The 17529-nt window shown below is 45.4% G+C and overlaps 1 protein-coding gene across 3 annotated transcripts in view; it reads left to right on the top strand.

The window, feature by feature from the left end:
- Nucleotides 1-6995: 6995 nt before the first annotated feature.
- The window catches only part of GNB4 (G protein subunit beta 4), a 29202-nt gene continuing 18668 nt past the window's right edge, over nt 6996-17529 (top strand). The window contains exon 1 of one of the 3 annotated variants that reach the window (XM_084528803.1): nt 6996-7125. The gene's annotated coding sequence lies outside the window, so the exon portion shown is untranslated. Of the gene's footprint in view, nt 7126-7480; nt 7564-10841; nt 10863-17529 lie in introns of those variants that run through there. The other 2 variants (XM_084528804.1, XM_084528805.1) reach the window with 2 other exon arrangements.

The following is a 17529-nucleotide window of genomic DNA, read 5'->3' on the forward strand; positions in this document are numbered from 1 at the left end:
CAGCTCTTGAAGGAATGCCAGTTCAGTACTGTGAGTGAATAAGGTGTGTGCGGGGGCGACTGCTTCTCTGTCACTTGAGTGAAGCTTTATTTTAAAAAATGCCTTTTTTTTTTTTTCCTTTCTTTTGCTGGTATTACAGAGATTTGAATGGGTCAAAGGAGCTGGAAATGGTTTGGTTTAGGGAGGTTTTCTTGTCTGTGGCCTCTCACCCAGGCAAATCCAGCCCAGGTCATTAGTGACTAGAAACAGTTACCATGTTAACACAGGCTGATGGATGATGCAAACTGTTCCCGAGTCCAGTTTCTAGCAAAAAAAGCGTCACGGACACCGGTGTTGCTGCTGTCCCTAAGTGACACTCGTGCAAGCACTGGGGATGGGGCTGTGCCAGCAGGCTCATCGGGGCAGCGCGGAGCTGAGGCATGCAGCAGCAAGCATCCTCCGCGCCGCGCATCCTTCCCTTCTCTGCGGAGAGAGAATACGATACGAGCCTGCGAAGCTGTCAGGCTGATGCTTTCACCAGCACTGAAATGACATGCAGCGAAAACAGGCAGGCAAAATGAACAAAAGTAAGGAACACCTTGGCTAAGGAACACTGATAGCTCCTGGTAAAAGACACGCAGAAGAGCGCGAATGGTTTCATTCAGAGTTTTGGACTGAAGCCCTACGTATATGAGGAAAATCATTAGCACACAATTAGCAGTTGTGCATGAAAATGGGAATTACTTCTTTATTGTACTCCCTAATTTATTTTATAATTCTTTTATAATTTGTTCTTACTGTTTATTTTTTTGCATTTTGCTTATTTGGAGTCTCATACAGGTCATTTTCACTCCGTTTAGCTTTAATGTCACTCCTTTATTTGCTCATTTGTTCTGCGGTCTGTAAAGCTCTCGTGGAGGGTAATTTGCTCAGCAGCAAGGGGAGCGGGAAGGCAGGTGGGCTGGCAATCTGAATTCTGATTTTGGCTCTGCCACTGGTTCCTTGGCAAGCTGTGTACGCCACCCCATGCCTTACCTTCCCACAGAAAGAGACTCATAGCTGAAGAACAGTTTACAGTCTTCAACTAAATCACTGCATCCACCAGTGCTATTTACTAAAGGAAAACACAAATGAAAACAAGCATTTTATGCCATGTGCTCCTTGAAGTGTGTATGAGTTCATTAAGCCCAGTAAGCCTCCGTTCTCCATTTTCTGTTCCTAAATTAGACCTAAATATTGACTCATCATTGATGTACACATCCAAACTGCTATAGACATCCCAGCCTTCGAGTTTTATAAAACCTGAAATGATCTAGCTTCTTCAGCCCGTTTAACAGCTGTGATATGCAAGTAGTGAATCCTGGTGACTCGTGGAACGGAGTTAGCATTCAGATCTGAACCAGCGCTGCGGCGAGCAGGTGCTGCTCCCTCCCTCACCATCAGCCTTCTCCCTGTCCTCCCCTTCCCCTGCTCCCGATTTAATTTGGATAAAGTGCCCACCACCAGGGTACAGTAGTTTGTTGAGGGCATAGTTGTATAATTTCATATCATTTGCATTTTTCTTTAAAGCTGTTGCAGTTGACAATAGAAATAGTGTAGTTTCTCTGTCTAGGCCACAGTGGCATTTCCAGCATCATTAATTCGCTGTAACTGAAACCCTTTTGTCTCGGGAACAACTAGGGTTATAGCAACAACGTCGGTGCAGATGCAGGTTAAGGGCCAGTAGCAGCAACATGCTGAAAAGCTTATTAAAAATGGTCTCTGTCTCTCTGTAGACCTGGAAACCCAGCCTCTTGTATCAGACATTCTCATTTACGGCCACAAAACTCTTCAGCTACCAAAAATTCTGTAAGTCAAATGGCAAGACTTAAAAATTGCAAGGTTGAGTAATATTCCTGACAACTCACTGTAAGATCAGCTTCTTAAAGTTCAGGGGAAGGTGAAATACATCTGTGTGCAACACTTAACTGCAGGGAAAATTTGCTGCACCGCACCTGGAGCTTACATTTCAAAACTGAAAAATAAATGGCCTTGGCCATCTTAACGCAACTGCAGCTCGGGGAGTTAAATACTTGGTTCATTTCGTGATCCCCTCCAAAGCCTTTGCCTGTGTGACACCTGAGAGCTTGCTATTCTGCAGCCTGCAATTAGCAGCTGTGTGCAGGGGGACACTGTTGCATTTATGTACCGTGGGCTCTGGCTGTGTCGATGCATTCATTTATTGGCGGCATTGTGTGCATACGCATACTGATAAATGTTACACCTGTTATTTTCTAAGAGACTGGGTAGCAGTGGAATGCAAGGATCTCCCATTGTAAATGTGAAAAGGAGTTTGATTTTGTTGTGATTGGAAACTAGCTCATATTTGTACGAATTTCTAAAGCTAATTAATGAACATGATTATGCTTCGTCAGTTGGCTTCCTGTCTTCTTCCACACAGGGGCCAAACACTCTGAACAAACTGAACAAAATGCCACTCTAATACTTCTTTCTTTCTTTTTCCACACACTTTTACTACCCAAATCATTACTGAATATTCTGTTAAGCTCCATTCATGACTTTTCACATCTTCTTTTTTGTCTCCATTTATTCCATTTTATACCTGGAACACAACATTAATGCACATTACACTCTCGCTTGTTGAAGTAAGGGAAAACTCACAAAAAAGTGATCACCTGCTGTTCTGCGTGCAGCTAACCAGTCCTTGTTTGTTCCCTGTTGCACACATCGTGAGATCTTTGGGGAATTATGCTAGGTATAAAGTAAAGTAATTGTAATTTCCAAAACAGGATCTCGAAAATACCATTCATAATAGTCAGAAGTACTGTTTGACTGAAGAGAGTTGGGAGATTTTTCAATCTGAGAGTTAAAAAGGGATCTTCATTGTTTCTGCCCCTCCCATCTGCTGTTCTCTGCAGCTGAAAATGGGGCAGAAAGCCAACATCATGACATTTGAGCAGACAGCAGTTTATGGAAGCGTCTATTACAATTCCACACCCACACCCTTGGTAGAATGGAGCCTTCTCCCCGGCCATTTCAAGCAGAGCTGCTGCCAGAGTTACAGCTGATTGAGGCTTCATCCCCTGAGTCTGGGATTTGTAGGCACACTCATAAATTTTTCTGTGTAGGTTTTAAATACAGATTCCCCTTCCTCTGCTTGCCTACCCTTCTCTCCCCATCCAAGAAGAAATCAAAAGAATTTCCAAAACACGCCATCAAAGTTTGTCAGCCTTCACGTGCCAGCATTGCTAGTGCTAGGACTGCAGCATCAGAGAACAGAGAGAAACACGGCGATGAATGTGAGCCCTGCCTTTTGCCTTGCTCGGTGATCTTAAACACTGGTGAAACACCTCACAAATTACAGCAAACACGTGAAACCTGCTAGCGATTTCTCAGTTTTGCAGCTGGTCTCAGAAGGGAACAGTATCATTTGAATGGCTGCCTTTTCTAGCCCTTTTTTTTGTTTGTTTGTTTGTTTCTCCCCTGTTCTTTCATGATGAGCATTTTCAGCAGTTGTACACGTATCCTTCATCATCTGTCTGAAATAAATATTAATAGATATTTTTCCTAAATACACACATACATCTAGGCCATATGTAAAGCAGCTATGCATATGTATCCACTCTCCTTTCTTCTATTTAAATTGTGTTCAGTGACTGTTCAGTTCTCTCTAAAGGATGAGTCACCTGGCTCATGCTGGAGTCAGGAATCTAGGCTCCAAACCGTAGCTGCAAAATGATCCAACTGTGTATCTTGATCAGTTGTTTTAAAAAAGTAACCAAATCTCTGTCCTCTACATCTGCGTAAATCTCTGTCTTCAGTCTCCTAAATAACAAGAAAAATGTTATTACTGTTTCTCCTTACATTCTTTTTCCTTGTTTTTGTATCTGAATTAAAAAATAGAGAATAAATACGTGAATACAAGAGGAGCTGAGCTATTTTGGATCGAAAGCTCTAGAAACTGAAGTTTACTGTTTCTTGGTAGCACACAGATGCTAATAAAAGAGCAGAGGTGGTACCCTCCCTCCACCCAGTTCAGCAGCGATCCAGGAACCAGTGGCGAGCCCCTTGCACAGTCGCTGTCCTCATTCATTCTTGGGCTCCTGGAGGGACTGGTGGGACACAGAAGCAGCGTGAACTAAGCTGCCCCCTTAGATACATGTCACGGAGAGCATCAGCTGGTGTGCAGAGAGGGCACGGCTCCTTGGTACTGTGAAATGTTGCCCGTATGTAAGCAGTCACTGACAGGGTGACAAAGGATGATCAGTCATGCTCCAGTTGTGTGGCCAAGCAACTGAAGGGGTCTTGACATGAGTGAACACCACACTCAGTAAGAGTCAAAACAGTAAGTTGTAGGTAAAGCAATGAAACTTTTGCTTTCATATTTAGGCAGACATTGAGGAAGGAATATCTGAAGGTGGACATGTTTTCCCTTCATGCTAGAGAAAGCAAAGACAATACGTGTAATCCTTAACAGAGTAATTAAACTTTATCAATAAATCTAGTGAGCTTTCAAGTCCCTGGATCTTCATAAGGCTTGAATAAAGAATATCATGAGATGGCTTACTTGTTAGTAAGGGGTTAATCATTCTAATTCCTAGGTCTGAGAGGAAAGATGGAAATGTAAGAGGAAAAAGATGTGGACTGGCGTCTTACCTGAATAGTAAGTATTGCAGAAGTAGAAGTGCTGTCAGAGATAAACAAAGCATGAGGACAGAGTACATACATACTGTGGGAGAGTTCTGATTTAACCAAGTAAAAAAAAAAAAAAAAAGATGAAAGATAAAGACAAATAATTTTGCTATTACAGAGGTGTCAAGAAAGTGGATTGCTACACTGATAAGTTAATTCTGAAGTTGGAAGGGGCATTTTTTTGTTTGTTTGTTTTCCTAAATTCAGTCAAAAGGGTTGTGTGATTCAGTCACACCAGTGGAGGGGATTCCCTCTGGATCTTTATCTCTTCATTACCTGGAGTTTATTGTTTGTTTTTTTTTTTTTTTTTGCTTTAACTTGCCTCTCGAAGAAACATGATTACTTCTTGTACATCCTGAAGTGTTTTGGGAAGGAATTAGATAATGGGCTGAAGAAAGGTGGGGACTTTCTGGAACACGGAAAGTACCAAGCTGATGATGAACTCAGTGTTTTTCTGGAACTGAAAAAAAGACATACATGGATTGTAGTGGTATTTTTAGCTATTTAGAGTATATGTGTGCCTGTCTGTCTTTTGGTCTCAGGCCCTGCCAAGACTGGGGAGTTTTAGAAAACATCTCATCGCTTCCTAATACCAAATCACAGTGTTTCACAAAAATTCCATCAAAGGGGTGTTTAGGGTGCTGCTGGAGCTTTCTTGGCAGATGGTTTTAGTTCCAGCTGAATCAGCACAATCTCTGAACAGGTTCCCTTCCTCTGCCTTCCCATCCAAGATGTCTCAGACTCATCAGGCAGGAGTCCAAGCAGTGGGGACCTCCAGTAGGGCTTAATTTATCAGAAACTGAATTGCTGTGTTGGCTGTAGTAACTCATAATTCAAAGAGAATGAGTTAGATAAAGTGATCTAGAGATTGATTTTAAAAACTCATCTGGCACTGTATCTCGACATTTCTTGATCACTGCAGAGCAAATTGATTCCTTTTATAAATTCTGAAATAATACAAAGCATATTGCTGAACTGAACTGGCATAAGAAAAGCTCCATTGGGGTAGCTCCATTTTGCAGAGTAGGGTTTGGCATGTGAAACCAGTGATGAGAAACAAAAATGGATAAAGGCTGGCTGTAAAATATTGCCACTAGCAGGACTGGGGATTTCTGTTGTTTCATTAGGAATTCATAACTTCTTTCTATAATAAATGACTAAGCAGACTTATCAATAGGTGAGATGAGTTTTATAGGGAGAGGCAAATTCTTTTATTTGTACCAGTTTGTCTAAGAAAGGATATTCCTTCTTGCAAACCTTGCTTTGCTTTCAGCCTTGGACCATCACAGCTGCAGCAATGCCACTCCTGCAAGACTGAGTTCCCCTGCTGAGACCCATGTCCTGTGTGCATCATTTTCCCAGTCTGCTAAGGAAGAAACTTCCCCGTCTCCCAAATGAGTCATGAGGATAAATTATGTAATTTTTATAAAATGTTTTAATTTGCTCTACTGGAAGGACAAAGACTGATAATTTCATAATACGTAACTACCTAAATGCCATCTGAACTTTTTAGGGGCTTTGTTTACTGGCTGCAATTTTCCAGAGCAGTTTTAAAAGAAAAGATGAGGAGTGGTGTGCTCGTTCTGGGACTGCATCTTGTCAGTAATCACTACTCTGAGACCAAAGACTGAATTAAGAAAAACGTAAGGGAACAAGCTTAGTTCAAGGGAGAACTATCTTTGTACCAATTTATCCCTTTTATGAAAAGTTAAGCAACTTTTAGCGATACAGCAACTCCAAAAAAAGATTTTTTTTTCCTTTTCAACCCTGGTGCATCGACATAAAGCCCATTCCTTGTTGATTTTTGCCGCGTGAGCACTCACTAAAAGCCAACACGTTGCTGACTGACAGCTGTCCTTCGAGCTAACGGAGGCCAGATGCGGTGCCATGGGGGAAAGCGGGACCTCACAACCAGGACAAAGTCACCGAGGTGATTAATTTGGGGCTTTTGGGGGATGCAGGTGAGTGATTTAAGGCACTACGTGAGGAAAGCAGCGGGCTGTGGCACTGCGGTGTGTTACGGTCTGTGCGGCCACGGGCTGCTCTGTGGATGTCTGGCCATTAGTGGTGAGTTATTTAGTGATCACACTAACATTTCGGGGGGTGCTTTTCCACAGTATTTGTGACAAAAAAAAACACAAGCTCCGCCGCTGAGCAGCAGGCTGTGGCAACGTAAAAACCGCCACGGGGCCGCCGAGGCCTGGAGGCCCTCAGCCCCCGCGGGGGCCGCCGCCTGGCTGCCGGGGCGCTGCCTCTTTAAGCGCTCTGACGTCAGCGCAGCGCAGCCATGGCAACGGCCCGGCCCGGCGGCCGGGGCCATGCGGGCGGGGGAGGAGCTCCGGGCGCCGCGACCGAGCGCCATGGAGGCGGCGGCGGCGGCTCGGTGACACCCGCGGGCCCGCACCGACACCGGCACCGGGACCAGCACCGGCACCGGCACCGCCCGGCCCGCAGGTACAGCCCCGAGGGGCGCCCCTCCTGAGGCGCGAGGCTCCGGGGCCTTCAGGGCCCTCAGGGCGGCGGCCGCTCCCCGCCCCCTCCCTCACCCCCCTCCTCCCGGTTCGGTCCCTCCTGAGGCCGCGGAGCGGGGCTGAGGCGGCCGCCCGGGAGCCTCCGGGCCCGGTGGCGGTGCTGGGGGAAGCCCCGACCCCGCCCGGGAGCCCCGCGGGAGCCCCGCGGCCGCCGCTGCCCCGCCCCTGGCGGGCGGCTCCGTGCTGCGGGCGGGGCGCGGGGAGGAGGAGGAGGAGGAGGAGGAGGAGGAGGAGGGGTGGGGGGAGGAAGAGGAGGGGGAGGACGGGGAGGAAGAGGAGGAGGCGGCAGGGCCCGGCCCCGGGGGGGGAGCTCGCAGCCGGGCGTCGCCGCCAGCAGCGGCCCCAGCGCCGCCGCCTGCAGGTAACGGCCCGGGGGGGGCCCGGCCCGAGGGGCTGGGGGGGCAGCGGCAGCGCCTGGGGGGGGTCTGGGGGCTGTGGGTGGGGTGGGCGCCCTGGTGCCGGTGCTGCCGCCGGTTCCCTTCTTTCCCAAGCGGCTTTGGGGCCCTGGGACCCCGCCCTGCCCTGCCCCGGTGGGGAGCGGCCGCGGGGGCCCCGGGAAAAATGCGAAAAAAAAAAATGCAAAGTCACGGGGGGCGAGCCGGCACCCGCTGCCTGGCACCTCGCTGTCTCCACAGCCAGATCCTGTTTCTTTCTTTTTCTTTTTTTTTGTTCAAAATCTGATTTTTTTTTTCTTGCCCGTGCTTCTCGCGGGGGTCATCGCCTGCTTAAATTTTTTTTTATTCTCGTCTCCGCCAGAAACTGTGAGAAGCGCCCGCCTTGCTTCACGCCGACAAGTTTGGGGTTTGTTGTAGCGCTGCGCGGGCAGAAGGAGCTCCCGGCGCTTCCTCGTGTGCCTGCACAGGCGGGCGATCGGCGTCCTGCCTTGTGTTAGGCCGGTTGTTGCAGCCCGCAGAATAGGTGCTTTGCCAGGCTCGCTTTCAGTCCTGAAGTAGGACTGTGCTAAGCATGAGCCGTGGAAAAAATTGCTTAGAGTCTAATCTGATTACCTGTCATCAATTTGTGACATGCTCTGAGAGCAGCCCCTGCCCTGTCATTGGGAAGGGCGCTCCGGAGGGAGCAGGCAGGTAATGAGCCACCGAAACCCCTGGGAAGGCGTTGGGAGGGGTGGGAGGCAGAGCCCCCTGAGTCTGGTGGATTTTCTGTGTGCAGTCCAGCTCTGCGCTCTGCTTCAGTCTCTTCCTTGAAAACCCTTCGGCGGTTTTCTGCCGAGAATCTGGGCTGAGAGACGAGGGCAGCTGCGTGGCACCAAGTGATTCCTGGTGGTCACTGCGTCTCCGCCAGCACAGCTCCCTGCTGGTTCGCAGGGCTCCTTGCTGCACCGTGGAGCTGCTGCCGGGGGGCTCAGTGTGCCTGCCAGACCTGCCTGGGCTTTGTGTATGAACGGGGGGTCCGGAGATGCCGGTAGTCGTGGCGGGGAGTCGGTGGCGGTGGGAGTACGTGGGGATGTGCGCCTGCAAAGTCATCTCGGCGCGCAGGGGAAAACCGAAAACTGCACTGACTGCTGGTGGAAACGCTGGCAGTGATGTAAAAGGTGATCGCTCATCTGACGGTCAGATGACAGGCACAATAGATGGAACTAGCGGTTCAACTGGGAGAGAACTCAGGAGTAATGCTAATAATAACATCAAGAAATTACAAAAAAAAAACACCTTAGATTATGAGGTCTTCTAGTGGGATGGTAGCCTGCAGTGCTTTTTCTGCAGTGTTTGTGATTTTTGTGTGTGATAAGTGGTGAAGTTAACTTGTGCTTCCACAGGATGGACTGATTTTTGTCTTGGAAGAATAGGGCTAGGAAAAAGAGGGAGATTTTATATACACACAAATATAAAATCTCATTGTGTCTAATACAGTTAACACAGGCAATATTCAATTACGTATTCTTCAAAATAGTTCTTACAGTAGGTAGTGTGGATGAGTTAAACAGTTTAATATTTTGAGAGTTAGGACTATATAATACTTTTTTTTTTTTTTTTTTTTTTTGTTAAACAGGAAACCCACATTTTCATGACACAGGGATGAATTTCTCTGTATTCTGTGAGTTGGCGTGGTCGAAGTGGCCCAGCAAATAACTGGTGTTCTAATGTTTAGCCCTTCCCCAAGCGCTTGAAAAGTTGGTCTTGACTGACTGCTCAGGCCATTTAAATCTGAAGTGGAAGATAGTTGGCTACGAATGTAATCTGTTATATTTATGTTGGATAATGAAGGTTTCAACCATGTCTTGGTGTTCCCTAGTTGAGCACTAATATAGCTAGTGTTTAATTTGTTCAAGTAGTTTAGTTTTCCACACAGTTTCTGAAGAAAAACCTGGGATTCAAAAACATTAGAAAACATTGCAGAATATTTTTGAATACCGAATTGTGCCTAGTTCCATCCTAGAACATTACGCAACCTTTAAAATGCCACAGAATTTATGAATATAGGCTCCTGAAGGTGAAACAAGAAATAAAAAAAAACACAACTATGCAGTGTATCGTAAATCTCCCTCAGTTACTGTCTTCTCTGCCACAGCCATAAATTAAGACTGCGCGTCACTGAAGACAGGGTCACTTGATTTATTGTTTCTAATCTCAGGAGTCACTGTAAAAAGTCTCATCAAGCTGGTAAGAAATCCAGAGTCTCTGAGCTTGCCACACAGCGCTTGCTCATGGAATGTGGATACTTGCGGGCAGTGATAATGCAGTGATCATGTTTTTTATTTAACAGCGTCTGAGAACATCGATACGCAGATTAATGCAATTCCTGAGTGCCTCGAGCATGCTTTTTAGAAAGTAAGCATAATGTTGCTAATGAAGAAAAATGTTTAGTTCCAGCAACATTTTTCTTTCCTTTAATTGGGTGCAGACCTGTCACTTATTTCATCTGCCGAAGTGTGTAATTAAGGTTGTTGTCGTGTTCTTGTGTGAAACTGCTGTATTTTGTAACCTGGTGTTTTGTAATAGAATTTATATGAAAGATGCTAAACAGAACTAAAGCGAATGATCATGGAAACCAAGAACATATGCAGTTCTCTTAAGGTTGTGGTTTGATATCTGATACTAGGGCAGAGAGCTTCATAGAGCTTTCTAGATAACAAGAGGCACTGCTACACAAAGCTGCAACTTGTAATTTCAAAAAATCTCTACTGGTTAGGGTTGTGCTGATATGCTCAGCAGCGTGTGAACAACAAAATGTTCTGTGTTTGAAGAGAGAGAGCCTGAAAGAAAAGACCAAGAGGTGAACTCCTTCAGGTTTCAAAGGGATCTCAGCTTGGAGGCCATCTGTGTTACCTAAAGGTCTGATCATTAGGAGTTGTGTAGTTAGTGTGAGGAAATGCCATCCTATGCAGATGAATGAGAGCTGATCTGAAGGTTTAATTTAAAAAAATAAAAATAAAAACTATATAGATGGCCATCTAATAGCAAGCAGCTATGTCAGTGAAGACAGTTTCACTTCCTTTAAGATGTCTCAGCTTCCAAAAGCATGTGAAATGCTGACATAGAGTAAAGCAAATTCTGGTTCAATTACTCTAACTCTTGCAGGCTGTTGCCACGTGGAAGGACTTCCCCTGGAAAGGAGGGGAGAAAAAGATGTACCTGGCTGTAATGTAGAGCAGAAGACCTGTTCAGGTCCCACCTATCACATAAGATTAGTTACTTTGAGGTAAGATAGGTTTGTTAATTTGGACAAACTCTCATTTTTTCTTCTTCTTGTGTTGGATGTCAGACAAATATTAATCATATGGACCTTCAACATAAGCCAAGTGTTTGAGTCATAGCGAGTGCTGCTGTTCTGAAACACTATTAAAAGAGCTGAGTAATGTTAAGATTTAAATTATATTTGTATGACTTTCATTTTAAGCAACATCATAAATCTTAGGATTGAATGTTTCTCAAATGGGACTGAAGATCTTGGAGCTGCACTTGATGACTGGCTTGGCGTCTTTGAAAAGAACAAATAACCTCTTTGCAGCTGGCTCTGAGAACAACCCCTGGCGGCGTTAGGTTTGCTCTCGCAGCACAGTCACCAGTTCAGGTGGTTGGCATCTCCTCTTGCAGGTCTGTGTGCAGGGGCTCCTGTAGGTGAAATTGGTTTTACTTGTTACTGCCCTAAAAGGGCAGATCTGCCACACGGGCATCAGAGCACACACCCTGAGGCAGTTAGCACTGAGATTCTCTTTTGAAACCAACTGGGAAAGCATCCTAGAGTTTGCTCCTTTGGGGAGTGCTGGGTGAATTTTGGGAAGTGCTATGGGCACCTCTTGGCACTCGGACGTCCTGATGTCTCGGAGCAGGAGCCATGCCCACCTGCTCCACCGGCACTGCTGTCAGGCTTCAGCAGAGCACCTAAGCAGCTTCAGGAGAACTTGCTCTGATTCTTAGAATCATAGAATCACAGAATATCTGGAGTTGGAAGAGACCCACAAGGATCATCGAGTCCAACTCCTGGCACCACACAGGTCAACCAAAAATTTCAGACCATTCTTGCTGGGTTAATGCATGCATATATTTCTTGCTGCCCTCTATTACTTTTTTCTGCTGCACTAATCACTGCTCATATAAGTTGTATTTGTGTCATTTTCTATTTGGATGGAAATTAAAAAGCAATTTTTGACCTACTTGTATGAATTTAAAATCATGCATTAAAGTAGAAGATGCTTACTCAAGATGTATGAAATGGTTAAAACACATTTAGTATCTGAAGTTGATTTAATTAAAAGAAATGATATTGGATTGGAGTCTTCTTCTGGTGGCCCTTTCTGTCGACTAATGGCTTTAGGTGATTGTTCATGTAAACCAATTTTATCCCTAGTTTAGAAAAGGAAGGCATTTCAGATTCTTGATTTCAATTGAGCTCAGTTGTTTCTGAGCTGAAATAAATATTCAGATTGCATATATAGATGGAATGCTTGTCAAAATCTCATTTAACACATTGTATATTTGGAGCCTTAGTGTGTATCTACTGGCTTTGATCAGTTTCGGTGATCTTGACAGCGCAATATAATGTACTAAAAATTAATAAACCTACAGTAAATTAGCTTTTAAGTAGGGTTATTCTATAAAAGTTTCTCTATTTCCTCCACCAAACAAACAAAAAATAAAATAGGTGAAGCTTCCCTATCCCATCCACCAAAAAAAAAAAAATACAAAGTAGGTTTAAGCAAAGGTGTTCATCTTGTATGTTAGGATGTAAAGGGAGTCCTTTCCACGTGCGTTTTGGCGGTGGGAAGCAAAGGAAGTAGAGCATCTCCAGGAAGACATTAGGTCTAGATGATCTAGAATGTCAAGAAACCGATAATGCTGGTGGCGGTTTCCTTCCGCTGCAGAGGTAGGAAGGAGATGGCAGGGTGCTGGCTGCCCCTAGCCGTGCTAGGGCAGAAGAGCAGCAGCGCCCACGGCGGTGTCGGTGTGTTACTTGCCTTCAAATACTGCTGCTCTCTGCTGCTTGTAGGGCAAGGAACTTCTCCTTTGTGGTTGCTCTTTCTAGAGTCTTTTGTTAGCCTGGAAGCAAGGTATCTGAGCAAAAAACAATCCAAAGCACAGAGAATGAGGTGGCCAGGAAGTACAGCTACTGTGTTGGGCTCTGCAAAGGCAGTCTTTGGTCTTTATCTCCAAGATATGTGACAGAAAAGGGGAAACTCTTTTATCTAGGGAGCTGGATTGTTTTAGCACAGCAGGGTAAGGTGCACTACAAATCCAAAGCAAAAGCCCTACAAATGACTACCCCTGTACGGCGGCTTTCAGCACGGCTCCCCTGGCTGCAGGAGGAAGCAGGGCAGGTAGCGGGGCACAGGAAGTCATTTAAAACTGCTTTTTTTTTTTTTTTCTTTTTCCCTGTCCTCTATTCTCTTTCATTTCAAATGCTAATAGATGGCATCAGAAGTAAAACATGCACTTTACAAAGGGATGAAAGGAAGAAAAGAAAACTGACTTCTGCCAGTAGTGATAATTCAGGAGCTGGAGCAATTTTCTGCTCTCAGTCTCCGCAGCAGCAGCGCGGCCCTACATCGCAGACTTTCACAGTAACTTTCACAAGATGACAGCTGAAAGGCGAAGGTCCTAAGCAAACAGTTGAATTACTCAGGAGTTTCATCGGTACTGCTAATGTTTGCTTTTTCATTGAGTCACAGAGCATTTTGGCCTCCACTCAGCATCTGGAACTGGGAGTTTTAAGAACATTTAGCCATTTTTACTGATCTTGGGGCTACAAATGCTGAAAAAAAATCAAAAATGGCTGAGTGTGCATCCCAGGTTGTAAAATGAGAAGATTTATGAGAACAAGGCCTGCTTCTTGGCACGGGTTAGAAGCCAAGGCAGCGCACTTCACCAGGTTGTTGTTGACCCGGCTCTCTTTGACTGAGATATGTGGGAAGTATTTATGAGCGCAGAAGTTTCAGTGGGTTGGAAAGATAACCTCTGGCAAGGCACGCTGTGGACCCAGGGGCTCTTCTGTGGCAACAGTGCCTGGCAAATACATTCCTGTCTGTAACAGTAGGCTTTGCCTCCGCAGGGGAATCCTGCTATTTATAACCTAAGGAGTGTCGTGCTTCCGTAAAAAAGTAGCTCTCTCTCTCTTTTTTTTTAAACTTTTTGAGAAGATTGCTTCTAGTGGGAGTGTCGTACTTCCTTCCTTCCATTTTTTCTTCTATCCTCTTCTGTTGGAAACTTCATCTAGGACCATTTTTCTTCCGATAACCAGTTAGTTAATCTCTGACTTTTGGCAACTATACTTTGTACATTAATGTTACCTAAACATATCTGCTCTTCTCTCTTGTGTCTTGGGATATGGACTCTAAAAATACATCTGGATTTTAATGCATCACAAAAGCGTGAAAAAGAATGAATTGCAAGCTTGATTTACAACTTCCTTTTAGTATAATGCCAGCATTATCTAGATAGTTTTTTATAAGAAAGGTTTTTATCTTGTCTAGAACTTTTTCTGCTAGATATAATCACTGCGTTAAAAATACTCTTACTATAAAGACAGGCGTTATTTTGAGAACCCTGTGATTGTGAAGATAGTTCAAAAGCACAGTGATACATAGCATCTTCCTTAAGTATTCAGTGTCGTTTCTTTTTTTTGGAGTGGCAGCGCTGCATGAGACACATCAAGAGTAGTTCCAAAGAGGATACATTCAATATATGAAATTGCGTCTCATCACAAGTGGTACGGGAGTAGCTGCACAGTCTGCGTACTCCTAATCCCACATGTGCGTTAGGAAGGGTGAAAAACACCCTGCATTTTCTAGTATGGGTTTTCCAGTCATTCAGTGGTGCTGTGTAAAGCTGAGGCTGTGGGGCTATGGTTGGATGTTAAAGGCCTATGGTAGTAGTCATGCCTTAAAAAAATATTTATATGTATACAAACTACTAAAGTAGCCTCAACTCTAGTCTGGGAGACGGCTTAATTTTTGTGGCTTAGAATCGCAAATTGTTGACCAGAAAAGTGTTGTGAACCAAAAGCAAACTCAAAATTAGACGTGAGGGCAATAGCTTTATCTGATCTATGGATAATCAGTATAAAACCCAAATGTTTATATTCCCTTGTTTTCCTCTGAAAGAGTACAGCTGTATGCTAAACGTTACAGCTGCGTAATTATGTGAGCTGCATAATGCCTCGCTGTAACTCCGGTACCAAGGGAGCGTGTGTGTAGGGCTGAATGGTGAGGAGGAGGGAAGGGTGCAGAAGCCTATCTATAGATCAAATGCGTTTTTTTCCAAGCTGGTTGATGCGTTTGAAAGGAAGCAATGTGTATGTGTAGCTGGTACTGCTGGGCTTGCTGCTCCTGAAGTGTGCGAGAAAGCGCTGCTTGGAAAAACTGTCAGCCAGGAATTATTTCAGTCAAGTGAACAATCTGCTGCAACCCAGGCACTTCTCTTGTTGACAGCATTCGTTTCTCTAAACGTGTGTCTCCACTGACTTGGAGCCTTAAATCTGCTGTGTGTTCAGTGCCTGTCGTGTATCCGTGCAGCCTGCACACGCTTAGAAAACGGGGCTGCTCGGTGGTGCTTTGTGCGTGGCGGTACCGCAGCAGATTTTGTGTGCCCAGCGCTGCTTGGCCCTACAGAGTGAAAGGGTCCTGTGCCACTTGAGTAAGCATCAGCGCACCAGCCTCTTATAGTCCAAAACCCAGCAGCAAGCAACCCATCAGCAAGAGATGGATTTAAATGTAAGTCATTTCAAAATGGCTTTGAACTGTCCTCTCTTTGCTAGGAAAAGCGCACTGGACAAGTTGATGGAGTAGTGTCTGGGTATAGCTGAGTATTTGAAGCGGGAGATAAACTTGTACATTGCTCACTCTGCGTGTGGCCACTTGTCTTTCCAAGGAAAAATGTGGACTGGAACCATCTCTGTCTCATTACTTACGGTTATATCTTTTTGCTTCAGTCTTAAACATTTTGAATTGCAAACCCAGTGACACTGCATCCAGCAGGGGAGTGCTCTGGGGTCACTGAACCAGACTGTTGCTGGAAATCATTTTTGTCACAAGAGAGCATAATGGGAATTTCACGTGAAATTCTGGTTGCAGAGAGTGTGATTAAAGAAATTTTGCTTACATGCGGAAACATTTTGACCTGGAAGTGACATCATGAATATATGATACAAGAATGCTACTTTTAGAAAAATCCCTATTTTGGACCGTGAAATATTCATGACGTTGAAAAATTTCTTCTTCCTGTGCTTTTGTCAGCCTTGTGCTTAACACCGAACTTCTTGTTTTTTCTTGAATCTAGCATGTGTTGGCAAAGGAAGAGTAAGGGGTTTGGGGTTGTTTTACAAATGTGCTTGGCTTAGACCTTACGATGGGTTTTAGAAATAAGCTCTCGTGTCTCTCAGCCTAAGACACTGCTCCAGTAAGCCGGCAACCTGTTGTATGTATAAGGCTAAAAGTCTACAGTCACTGATAATTCTTTATTTCACTCAAATGTCTACCCTGTGACTTCCTTTGCACGTTTTGTGGCTGCTGTCAGCGTGCTCAGTATTTGTCAGTCTATTTGTCCTCCATGGAGACCGTAAGCGAGGCGGTGATCGGTGGAGGAGGCGCGCGGCGGGAGCTCGCCGTGTGCTGAAACCCAGCAGTGCTGCGTGAGGGGTGTTGGAGCTGCCGTTTCCTCGGCTCTCTTGTAGCAGTGACAGCCACCACGGGCTGATGCAGTACTGGATTCTGAAGGTGATCTTTCACGTGTGTATTTGTCTGACTGAAGTTGCTTCTGTTAATATTTCCGGGCAGTTACTGCAGTAAATAGAAACTCTTTCATGTGCCAGGCTTTACTCCAAACATCCATGAAAACCACAAGCTTAGCAGCCGTGTGTGTACACCAGCAGAGGCTGGCATTCCTCCTGATGTGGAGTGGCGTTAGTGTGTGGCTGCAGGAAGGAGAGCACCCAACATCTCCAGCCCCAACCTGCCAGAGCCACGTGGCTGGTGGTGGCTTCGTGCCCCTGACGTCGCTGTGTGCCGTCTGCTGGAGTCGCACCCTAGGAGGCGAGGCTGTTTTCTTACCCCGCTGATTTTTTGGTGGCCTGTGGCTCTCTTTTGTCACCTGTGCTTTCCAGCTGTGCACCAAGTGTTGAGCACATACATTCAACAGCTCCTTCAAATTCAGCGTGGTATCTGGTAGAGAAATGGGTGTTTAAATAAGTTCTGCTAGTCCTCTTCCTCTTAGAGGCGTTGGTTGATTATTTCCTGTTTTTGTACCAAAGCTATAATGGAGACATATCGCTTTAAAACACTTCCAAAATGTGCAGAAGTGCAACAATAGCGGTGACCTCAGAGAACAAGGTCACACCCAGGCCCGTTTCCTGTTTTGTTCTTGGGGAAACCGGAGGCCTGCGAAACGCTGGAGAGCCCTGCTTGACACCGAGGGGTGCGCTCCGGCAGCTGGCAGCAGCTTGCCAGGGTACAGAGTGGAAATATGAAGACAGTCTTAAGGAAGGGATTGGGTTAGGATTTCCCAAGTTATTTTTTGTTTGTTAATTATTTTAATTGATCGTTATTCTGCTTCTTAATTATCTGAGATGTTACACTGCAGCTAACATAAAGTATTTGTTAAAGGTACAGAAGGGAAGGAAATGCACAGAGGAGGTTTGGGTGGAGAGAGAGGAGAAAGCACACCGTGGCTGCTGTGTCAACCTAGGCCTGTCTCTGCTTGCATTTCAGAGTATTTAGCTTTAGCACAAACTGGAGCACGGGAGGTTCTGTCTAAACACCAGGCAGCACTTCAGTGCCGTGTCTGTGACCAGCACAGGCTGCCCAGAGAGGCTGTGGAGTCTCCTGCTTGGAGATCTTCAAAACATCCCGGACACGGTCCTGGGCAGCAGCTCTGCG

The sequence above is a fragment of the Aythya ferina genome (assembly GCF_964211825.1).
Source record: "Aythya ferina genome assembly, chromosome: 9".
NCBI lineage: Eukaryota > Metazoa > Chordata > Aves > Anseriformes > Anatidae > Aythya > Aythya ferina.